The sequence below is a fragment of the Monomorium pharaonis genome, chromosome 6 (assembly GCF_013373865.1).
Source record: "Monomorium pharaonis isolate MP-MQ-018 chromosome 6, ASM1337386v2, whole genome shotgun sequence".
NCBI lineage: Eukaryota > Metazoa > Arthropoda > Insecta > Hymenoptera > Formicidae > Monomorium > Monomorium pharaonis.
In genome coordinates, this window is record NC_050472.1 from 16,237,212 (window position 1) to 16,249,860 (window position 12,649).

The following is a 12,649-nucleotide window of genomic DNA, read 5'->3' on the forward strand; positions in this document are numbered from 1 at the left end:
TAATAAATGAGCTAATTTAAAATAATATTAAAGTGTTTGTACTTTATTTAAAAAACATTAATGAGTAAAAGTAAACTTGTATAACAAAAATTATACGAAATAACAAATTACTCTCAGAATATGTGTTTAGACTAGTACAAAGTCTTTTTCAAAATAAGTAACTAGTGAAAAAAACAATATTAAAATCTAAATAGTAAACCATACATGCTAAAAACAATAGATAAAAATATAATTTACAATGTGATAAAAAAATGTAGTTTTGCCGTTCTAAACGCCGCAAATCGAATATATAATTTAAAAAGTCAATTGATAAAAACATAGTAGTGTAATAATTACGCCGTGAATATTTCTTCGTTTATAGGCGAGAAACGAAATTACATCTGTTACATTTAAATAACGTGTTAGGACAAGCGCGCAAACGAGGTATTTTTTCCGTTTGATAGCGAAAAAAATCTTTATAGTCTAGTAAAAGTGGAGTAAAGTTTTGGACAGGAACAATTTAAAAAACTCAAGTTCAACGTTAAAAAGTGGAAACATCTAAACGCAAACAAAAGGCAAAAGTAAAATATGAGAAAGATCGTGTGAAATCTGTGGCAAAGTTTAGAAACTTAACAAATATTAATACATATCAAAGAATGTACAGAAACAGTGTATTTTGCTTTTTCGAAGCGCCAAAAAGAAATCATAGCCTGGTAAAATTGTCAAGATCATTTAAAGTTTTTAAGTCCAAGATGGGGTAGTGGCGATGTCTAAAGGCAGAAAAAATGGGAAAATATTCGAGATATATAAAAATAATCGTTCTAATTCTATGGTTAAGTTAGAGAACTTATTTGTATTAATTAATACAGTTAGTTCACATAAGTGGAAAATTATCAGGTTGAGAGTGTCGGAACATGTATACAGTTTGGCAGTTAGAGATGGAATAGCGACAGCTGTTTTTTCTAAGCGTTTTTGAACATAATGTCAAATAAACAATAAATAGGTTTTATCGAGACATTTTATATTTTTCTCTAAATTTATTCCATTGTTTTGTTTTTTGATATGAATCATTTCGGAGGGAGGGTTCCGTTTGCGGTGCGATAGCGCACATCCCGATAGCACACATAAAAATTTAGTAAATTCCCTATAGCGCACATCCCGATAGCACATGTTTCGATATCACACAGTAAAAAAAGCATATTAGATCAATAGCGCACAAAGTAAAAGGCGCATTATCCTAATAGCGCACATTCCGATAGCACACATAAAGATTTAGTAAATTCCCGATAGCGCACATCCCGATAGCGCACAAATCAAAATAGACACAACAGGCTGAGTAAAACGGACACAGTAACAAACGGACACAGTGCGAAACGGATACAGTAACAAACGGATTTACCACATGGGTTTGCGACTTTCCAGGACACCCCTACCGATGGGGTGGGTGCGGGAAGGGGGGGAAACGAAGCCTCCTTGCACCCCTCCTCGTGTGTGTGTGTGTGTGTGTGTGTGTGTGTGTGTGAATAAGTGAGTGAGTGTGTGTGTGTGTGTGTGTGTGTGTGTGTGTGTGTGTGTGTGTGTGTGTGTGTGTGTGTGTGTGTGTGTGTGTGTGTGGCCACACTTTGTAATGTACCACATGGGTTTGCGACTTTTTACGTATAGCAAGGTCCACTCACACTGCCCCCTTCTTCCTGTTTACATTCGACTACATTTATTAAACACTACATACCTACAAAATTTCATTGAAAATTTTGCACGAATTTATTTCTGTCTGATTGATACTGTGTCCGTTTGTTACTGTGTCCGTTTCACTCAGTCTGTTGTGTCTATTTTGATCTGTGCGCTATCGGAAATTTACTAAATCTTTAGGTGTGATATCGGGATGTGCGCTATCGGGAATTTACTAAATCTTTATATGTGCTATCGGGAATTTACTAAATTTTTATGTGTGCTATCGGGATGTGCGCTATCGCACCGTGCTCTAATGGCACCCTCTCCATTTCGGATATCAATCTTTTTTGGTAATTAAGTTTGGAATCTAAAATCTTGATATTATTCCAATCAAAAAGATGGTTATAATCTAATATATGTTCAGTCAATACTGAGTGTCTTGCCTGGTTTAATTTAAAATTACTTGTGTGCTTTAATTTTGGTATCAAATTATTCTACTTTTAATCTGTCCCACGAGGCATTGCAATTTTTGCAATCAACCTTTTAAACATGTCTGTAGGTATAGGTGTATTGTATCAATTAAGTCTATCTGTTAGCAATGTTTTGTAATGCAAGAATCTGAGGAACATTAGTGAAAAAAAAATACATCCAGCGACAATAGTATGTGTGTAGATGGAATTGTAAAGCCAAAGAGTGCGTCATACAATTTACAGCTATCTTTTACTTGTCTAATATTAGGTGGTAAACTATCTACGATGATCTTTTGCATGAATTCCGCTAAGAGGTATAATGCTTTTTAAGTAATGAAACAATTATTTTAAATGGAAAGTTGGGTTTATGGATTTTAGGGAGAATATAAGTTCTTGATAGGATGGAATCACTAAAATGGAGAACTCAATAAGTCTTATTTTGTATTTATTTTTTAGCCAATCCTTTAACATTAAATTTTAATTTTTTTCAAGTGTTTTATAGGTTTATTAGTGATCGGAATGTATGTATTTGTATCTGTAGGAATTTCTTCTATTTTTTAAAGATATTGTTTTTTTCTAAAATTGCTGTGACATTTCTTTTGTCTGCTCTAGTAAAAATAACATTGGTAAAATAAAAATAACATGGGTTAGTTTTCCAAAACGCAGTAGTTATTTTTGTAGGTTTATAATCTCTTTGGTAATGTTATTGTGGCAGGATTCTTTGTTAGAAAGCTATGTAATTGTGGGATGACAGCATTTTTTATTTTGGTTATTATTTCTATTTTTATGTGTTTATTGTAATTTTCTAAGTTTTTTATAAATTTATTTGTGTTTTTTGTCGAAATGAGGGGGAGAGACAAAAATTATTGTATAGTTGTAATAAGATGGAAACGGATTGTGGTATTTGAGTGTTAAGATTCATACACCATTTATTGTTCATATGTGATAAGGGGTCTATGTCTTGTCTTTAAAGTTATTGGGATCTATGAAGATTTTGTAAGAACAATTTTCTATAGGATGATATTTGAACTCTATTTTACTGTCATAACGAGTCGAACTTGGTAGCTAGTTGGATTGATTTTTTTTAACTTTTGAGCCTTAAATCTCTGTAAAAACTAATTGAATTTTTTGTCATGATTATAAATTCTAAATCTAAAGTTGTTAAAGGATTTTATGTGGTGCTTAGTAATGTTATTCCAAATATGGGGATGAATGGACATAAAAAGAAAATAGGGGAGATCCAACCATACTCCTCTTAGATAATCAATAAGTCTATTAGGTCTGGTAAGGAAAAAATTCTTCGTTTGTGCTCATGTCCTGACACGTTAATTAAATGCAACATAGATGTAATTTTGTTTTTTGCTTACGAACGAAGAAATATTCACGCCGTAATTATTATACTACAATGTTTTTATCCGTTGACTTTTTTTATATATTTGATTTGCGGCATTTAAGATGGCAAAACATTTTTTTATCATATTGTAACTTATGTTTTTATCCATTGTCTTAAGCATGTATAGTTTATCCATTTAGATTTTAATATTTTTCACTAGTTCTGGAAATAATTATTTTATTTTATATAATTTTTATTAGACAAGTTTACTTTTACTCATTAATGTTTTTTTAATAAAGTGCAAACACTCTCATATTATTTTGAATCAGTTCGTTTATTGACACTTCTTATATTATTATTTGCTTTGCCGAGCCTTTATTATTTTGATCTTTACGTATTTTATAAACTTTTAAAGTACATTAACCCTTTTAGCGGCAAGCGAAATCTTATTGTTTGTGCCTCTGTGGGTAAGAAAAAAAAATAATCGCAATTCTAAGTCATTTACAAAGTTGTATCTAAGAGTTTTTTGGACTGCTGAATATGAATCCAAGGTTTATAATTCCAAAATGGCGGATCTAATATGTCGGTTAAAAAACTAAAGTTTATTGTTATGAAAACTGGTATTCGAAGATTTTTGAATTATTAAATTTGAAGTACAAAATTTTGTTGAAAATAACGGATGAATATTTATGTGTTGAAATATGTTTTTTCACAAATATTTACTGTACCCCCTAGGTAGTACCAGAATTCATAAAAATTAAAAAATTTTGATTATTTTTGACTGCCATTTTAAGTCTGCTATTTTGTATTTTGTAATTTTTTCCTTGGATGCGTATTCAGCGATCCAAAAAACCGTTAGATATCAGGTTTCATAACAATCGGAAAGTTTAGATTATTTTTGATCGCCATATTGGATCAACTATTTTGAATTTTGGAGTTTTGACTTTGGATGACTTCATATTCAGCGACACAAAAAACTTTTGGATATCAATTTTTATGCAAATCGATCCAGCTAATTAAAAAATAAATGATGTGCGTCATATGGCGTCAATGCCCACTAGAACACATATTTTTTGCATCATATGGCACTATTGAAGGGGTTAATTTATTTGTTTTGACAAGATGTAAAATACATTTATATTAATAATGTGTTCAATCACTATTAGTCAATATCATAATTGCCTTGCATCTTTGCATTAAGTTTTTGACATATTCCTGTAATAAAGATCTCCATGTCCGGCAAAACATAATTACTTTAAACAAAGCATTTTTTTTCAATGAAGTTTAATGTACACATTTTCACACCCAATCATTTTTAATGAAATTAGCATCGGGCGATTGTGAAGGTCAATCTAACTGGTTCATGGAAAACTGCTGCTTCCATACGGTGCAGTTTGCTGTTTTGGATCGTCACCCTCCTATAAGATTCATCCTTTTTTTTTGCTGAACTAATGTTTGGCAAATGGTATTGAAGCTTTTCTATCTATCTATTTTTACCATCAATCTATTTTTGCCATTAATGAAACAATTATCTCTTTTTGTTGTCTTATATAATAAATTTTCTTGTAAACTCACATTCCGGGAAATTATTGATCATTTCTGTCTTTGAATCAATGCATCTACGTTTTAACAAAAGACTTTTGTTTCTCCATAAACTTAAGCGAGGCTTGCTAATGACATTTTTGGCTTCTTTGTATATGCATAAGCAGAAAAAACAGCGCGATGTATACGCGGCAGTCATAATTCCTTACTGATTTAATGAATTATACATCATTCTGGAACAAAATTTTGACTTAATTTTTCAACGGAAGGAGATAGATGCCCTCTATCGAAATATTATAAAAATTTTAAATATAATTATTATTAAACACATGAAATGTGTTGTGCACGTTTTTATTAGACATGTTTTATTAGACATATACTACAGATATATTTAAAATAATTTTTAAAAATTATCCATATTCTTTTTTATCCTCATGCTTCAGCATATTTTCTTATACACAAACATATGCGTTTAAAGACTTTTGGAACTTCTAATACTATTTGAAAACTAGTGAGCATTAATTGATTATTTTTGTTAACTAAAATAATAGATTAAAATTAGAATAGATATTTGTATTACAAGTGTGGAAGGTTTGCTGTTTTTTTCGAATGTGTTTACTTGCGCGAGTAAGAAATAGCCGATCCACACATGTTACACATAATATTTTTTGTTACCTGTGCGTCGAAGTGTAGACCTTGAGTGTAAATTGATAGGTTATGACTACGATTAGGTTTACGAAACCGACGAAGCGTTGAGACCACCATATCCGTCGAGATTACCATATCCGTGTCGCGAGATGACGTGGTACGACGTGAGTGTTAGAATAAAGGGAAAAGTGTGAAAAAGTGTTCAAGCGTGCAGGATTTGGGGGAATAGTCGTACGGGAAATGACTCTTACACACTTTTCCGCACGCTTACCCAGCAAGCAAAATGCTAGCAGCTTGCCGGCAATATGCCAGCAAACTCGAGCATGATATCGCAGCAGATTTCAATCTGCTGCTTCCTCATTAAGCTTAGTTTCTACAAGCACAGATTATCAACAGAAAATATTGATAGAAATACAGCAAAAATCCAATATCATCTGCTACCATAACATGACAGCAAATTCATAGTAAATATCGAACACAATCTGACAAATTAAACTCTAAACGCAGAAAGACAGCAAAAACGAAGCATGAAATGCTATCACGCTGCGACACCAGAAACGCGGCGAAGATACAGCACGATGTGTCACATGAAGTACTGACAGCAAAAATGCAGCAGAAATCGAGCAGAGCCTGCCGTCATGACATGCCGGCGAAAACGCAGCAGATATAGAAAGCGATCTGCTTTATCGGTTGTGACGGCAAAAACATAGCAGAAATCGAGCACCAAGCTGTCGTCACAAGTAATCGGAAAAATATAGCAAAAATTTAACACGATATGACGTATTATTAATAATTTTTAATTAGTAAAATAAATAATTAATGTATGCAATGTACATATGTTTATTAATATTATTATTACATTTAATTTACATTATATAATTTTATAAATTTGATGATATTTAATTTACATATACATTACGAATTATATATTTTATGATTATATACTTAAATTTAAATGTGGCGTTTTCGACTGACTGCAGAGAGTTAATTAAACCCAAGATGATATCACATGCAAGAACCGTCCAATTTGAACTTTTTTTTATATAAAGGTGGAAATCTTTGAGAAGACTTCTGGGAGGATCAGGTCCGGGAAGTGTGGGATTCGACGGGAGACACGTCGGGCGATCAACCTTACTACCGCCCACTCACTAAAATCATCTATTATAGAGGATTCATGGCTCCTGCACACAGGACGCGGCAAAGCGGCATCGCGGTGGCCAATCACCGTCTTGCTTTTTTATTAAATACATATATGTATTATCAGAAAAGCAAGACGGTGATTGGCCACCGCGATGCCGCTTTGCCGCGTCCTGTGTGCAGAAGTCATCACACATCTGATGTAGCAAACTCGCGTTCTATACCTGCCGCGTTTTCGCCGTCATGTCATGACGGCAGGCTCTGCTCGATTTCTGCTGCATTTTTGCTGTCAGTATTTCATGTGATACATCGTGCTGTATTTTCGCCAAGTTTCTGGTATTGCAGCGTGATAGCAAATATGTCAAATTTCTAGCTACATTTTATTAATTTAATGTGACATCATGACATATCTGTTTTTTTATTTAATTTTTAGTGATATATTGTGTCAACACACAATGTCTGATTTTTGTTTTGTTAATGTCTTTAAATTTTGTTGTACTTTTGCTGCATTTTTGAGGGCACATTGTGACGCAAAGTCTACTCGATTTTTGTCGTGTTTCTGTTAATGTTAGTTGAAACGGCAAACTGTAATTGCTTGCTGTCCAACTTTTGCCAGCATAATATGTGTCAAAATTTTTCAGTTTGTGCTCTCGGCAGGTTTGGCTATCTGGGTAATTGGTGGAGGAATGAATTACTTGTGCAAGAAAATTGTCCATATACAATTGACGACTTTGCTGCCGGTAAAAGATCACGAAAAAGACCACTTTCGATGTACATGTGACAAAAAAAATATAATTATGGTTAATATAATTAAATAATGAAATTATTAGACGATTTTGTATTAATATAATTATTATATAATAAAATTTTTATTTAACTAAAATAATCGATTAAAATTAATTATATATATATAAAACATATTGATTTTATCGATTATTGAAATATAATAAATTAAATGTCATTAATTTAAAAAATTTTTATTTTAATTTAATCATTTTTTGTTAATTTTTAAAATAATTTTTAAAAATTACATTTATAATTTTTACGAATTATTATAAATTAAAAAAATGTTTTTGTCGGAAAGATATTAAAATGTTAGTCATTAATCCATTATAAGGGCCATCCTAAGAATCTAAAAACTGTGAATTCAAAATAACCGTTTTATTTAGGGCAGGTAGAGTTATGAAAAAATATGCTATGATTTTTTTTGTTGATTTCAAAGGACCCTGCAGTTTTTGTGGGGAAAAATGGGTTTTATAAGAATTGGCTCAAATTTTGGCAAAAAATAGCTGAAAACATGCTGATTAAAAGTTGTAATTGTCAAGTCAATTGTATGAGCTGTTTTCAACGCACCGGCGCGGCGGTTGAAAATGAAAGTAAACGTGTCATATATTTCGCATAATGTATACGTGTACGTGTATGTGCGTGCGTGTGTGTGTGCGTGCGTGTTTCCGCGCGCGCGTGTGTGTAACTGCCAAAATAATTACATCTTTTTTGGTTGCTTGGTTGAGAACTAGTCTTGCTATCATCCCAAATAGCACAATATATTCTGAGAATATTATGAAAATGTCATGTCTGATATACATAGGATATACTCCACGTATACTATGATATAATCAGAATATACTCAGGATATTCCTATGTTCGCAGTAACATTGTTCTCAGTATATTCTCAGAATATCTTTTATGATATTCCGAGAAGATTCAAAGTACATTCTCAGAATATCATCTACAATATTTTGAGAATATACTTCGAATATTCTCAGAATATCATGGAAGATATTCTGAGTATATCATAATAGTATACGTGGAGTATATCCTACGTATATCAAACATGACATTTTCATAATATTCTCAGAATATATTGTGCTATCTGGGAACATGTAGATAAAAAAATTGAATGGTCTACAAGCACTTAAATAAGAAAATAGACCAATCGAATTCCTTATGCATATGCTTATGCGCTTATGCAAGTTTGTGTGGATATACCATTATTTTTTACTGAACTTGTTGCACAGTTGAACTTTTTTCTTTTTCTCTCCAATGAATAGAAAAAGAAGAAAGCTGAATCGTGCAAGAAGTTCAGCTAAAAAAGCAGATCTATTGTTTTTGGATTGGAGCGCATTCCAAAATAAAATATCCAATAGGGTCTTAATGGAAATATATTACTAAAATATTTTACTAAAAATCTCTCTCAATTGACCCTTTTTATTAAAATTTATTAAGATTTATTAAAATTCATTAAAATTTAATAAAATTTATTAAGATTCTTTAAGATTCATTAAAATTCATAAAATTTCTTTTTCTGTTAAATAACAATTAAAAAATTTAATTAATTTTAATAAATTTTGATGAATTAAATTAGTTTTAAAATACTTTAATAGATTTTAATGAATTTAACAAATTTTAATGAAATGAGTTAATTGAGAGAGATTTTCAATAAAATATTTTCGTCAGGGGTGCTAGCCCACGTAGCAAGGTGTTGTCTAATTGACGTCATTTTTTGGTCATTTTATGACAAAGCAGACGTCACTAATTGACGTCTTAATGACATTGAAATGACGGTTTAATGTCACAGACCGTTGACATCACAATAAAGACGACATTTTAACGTCATTTTTATGACTATCCCAAGTAGTAAAAGTCGCCGTTATTTTGACGTTTTAGAAAATATGCAGTACTTGCATTGTGAAAATATTGAAATAACATAATTATAATCTAAAAAAAAAAAATTTACGTTGTTTTTCAACAAGCATCGTTACCCACCACACCATGGTCACATCTGGGATTGCCAAACTTCCGCGGTCACCTATTCAATTCTGAACCGCCGTCGACGTTGCTTGACTTCGAAGATCGTACGCAACCTAGCACTTCGTGATGATCCCTAAACACTTGATGCTCATGAATACATATATATTTGTTCAATATATATGTTATTATAGATCAGTTCAATAGATGTTAGAAACATGAAACTTGCAGTTAATTAATATTTTTATAAATAAATATAAATTTACAGTTTTTTTCCTGATTTTTACATATGCGAAATAACATGTGGAATAATTTATAAAAATTTTTGCTCTGTTCTTTTAACAAAACTAAATTATACTCTAGACAGCACGCAATATTTATAAAATATTTATAAAATATCAATTAACTGACGTTATTAATTAGTCAAGCATATGACGTCGGAAATACGTTGTAGGATGGATAAATGACTGACGTAATTAATAGGTCAAAAAATGACGTTACTATTAAGTCTTAATTTGGTAACATGACGTCCGCGATCTTAAATGACGAATTATTGACGTCCAGTGGACGTCACCTTGCTGCCTGGGAGTCCATGAAATGAGCTTTAAACCATAGAAAATTGATCAATCATAGTCGATTTTTATAAAAATACTCAATGTGATCATTTCTTACGGTTTAAAGCTTAAATCTTTATTGTAGACAAGGCTTGTAATAGATCGCTAATATTTTGTATATTCTGAGGATATTTTGAGTATATTAGGTACAGAATATCACGTATGGAGATATCCTCAGAATATCCTCAGAATATTACGTATATACATGAAAAGTTTGGAACAAATTTTGAATATACGAATAATCTACGATATACATATGGTATATGATATTCTGTACCCGATATACTCAGAATATCCTCAGAATATACGAAATATTGGTCCATTATTTACTGTTTACGATATCCTTAGTATATTCTCAGAATGTTACGTATATATATGGGACATTCTGTATGAATTCAGAATATACGGACGATATCATGTGCTATCTGGGATAATCTTTCTTTTCAAGTATATTGCATATGTTGTGTATCGTTCAAGTATATTGTGTATTGTTAGAAACAAATCCCGTCGTGTACTCTTCGGAGTTCCCCAACATGACTAAGGTCTTGTCAAGAATGACTTGACACAAACTTGACGCATTAGGATTTTTATAGTGGTTTTTTACCAGTAGCCCTCACGTAAAGCCGTGGTGTGGTATCTTAAATACGTCAGATATCAAAATAATATCAAGTATCCACCAACAATGCTTTCAAATACCATATCGCAGACAGCACCGGATATCGTGCGAATATTCTACTCTCATACGGAATGTACTGTGATCGTACCGAATATATGTAAAACATTCATATAACGTCTCAGTAGAAGGTTATTTTGGTATATCTTCAAGATAAACTTAGAATATAGCGACTGAACTTCGCAACTCCTACTGAATGTACTGAGATTATATCTAATATACTCAAAACACGTCCGTAAAATATCCTATGATATATCTCATGTATATCTATCACATATTTCCAAAATATCCGCGTAATATCGAAAGTGAATCATGTCAACGCTATCTGTGATCTGTAACGTTACGCATTTTCGTCTGCCGTGTGACGCAGACACGTGGTAAAGTGTAGGGTGTGAACGTGCGAACACGAACTCACGGACAACGTGGTTTTCTCAGGAATTACGCCCAGATAACTCTTGTATGCACATAAGATATAATATAGTAACGTAAACTATAATAATAATATATATATATATATATATATATATATATATAATTTAAGTTATAACCTACAATTATCTGAGCATAATTTCCCAAAGCACCCCAGCGTATTTAACAGATATTACACTTCATTTCTCGCGATAGCTTCCTGATGTGCGAAATGATTAATTTCTCTTCTTCTTTCTTCTTGCTAATTCTGTATGTTTAATTCCTTGTTCCTTATTCCTCTCATTATGCATGAGCCCATATAATGCGAACATACTGTAGACATATTGTGAATATACTGAAGATATACTTTAGACATACGTATAACATTCTTGAGACATATTCGGTATATTTTCACAAACTGCCAGCGAAATTTTATGGGATAAGGCAACGCGGACATAGTACATTATGAGTATATACTCGGCATATCACAGACGTATCTCCAATATTATACGAATATTGTAATATACTTTCGCAATATCCTACTATCGTTCTCATAATCTACATGTGCTGTCTGGGATTAAACGCATAAAATGAAGACAGAATAGTAGAAGTGATTAATTTATAAGAGAGGAATCAAATAAATCTAGTTATTACTAAGAGTGGTTGGTTGGGAGGTAAGAAGGAAAGTAGTGCATAGAACTACTAGTAAAAGATCACTATAAAAATCTGTTACACATACACACACATACACACACACACACACAGAGCAGCAGCAGCAGCAGAGAGGGTTTGGAGTCTTAAAATCTACTACAGAAATGACGAACCGCGGGGTCCTTATCTCTGCTGTGATACACACGCGCGCGCGCACATGCACACGTATGTATTATGCATGACACATTTACTTTTATTTTCAAGCGTCTGTGTGTCGAAAACGGCTCATATGATTTGGCAATTTCTTCTGACAACTTTTAATCAACATGCCTTTAGCTATCTTTTGCCCAAGTTTGAGCCAATTCTTATAAAACCTATTTTTCCCCACAAAAACTGCAGTTCTTTCAAGATGGTGGATCAATATGGTAGACCAAAATTTTAAAATTATGCGCTTATTACATAAAAAATCGTATGTAAAGGTTTTTTGAGTCGCTGATAATGAAACCGTTGTTAGAATTCCAAAAATTAAGATGGCAGATCTAATATGGTTTTCCCCAAAATAGCAATTTTTTTTAGATAAAAATTGTTCCCAATTACTTAATTTTTGCGTAAATTTTTTGTGAACTATCCAATATTGTACCTTTGGAGGTTATGCTAATTGGAAGGATGCTAAATGAGAGGTCCGATTGTATTAGTACCGTGAGAAAAATCATTCAAAAATGATTAGAGAGAAATGAAAAATTATGAATTTATTTCTGAAAATTAACGGTTGAGC

At 32.1% G+C, this 12,649-nt stretch overlaps 1 protein-coding gene across 8 annotated transcripts in view; it reads left to right on the forward strand.

The window, feature by feature from the left end:
- The window catches only part of LOC105839645 (WD repeat-containing protein 81), a 256,150-nt gene that overhangs the window by 103,485 nt on the left and 140,016 nt on the right, over nt 1-12,649 (forward strand). The window lies entirely within an intron of this gene.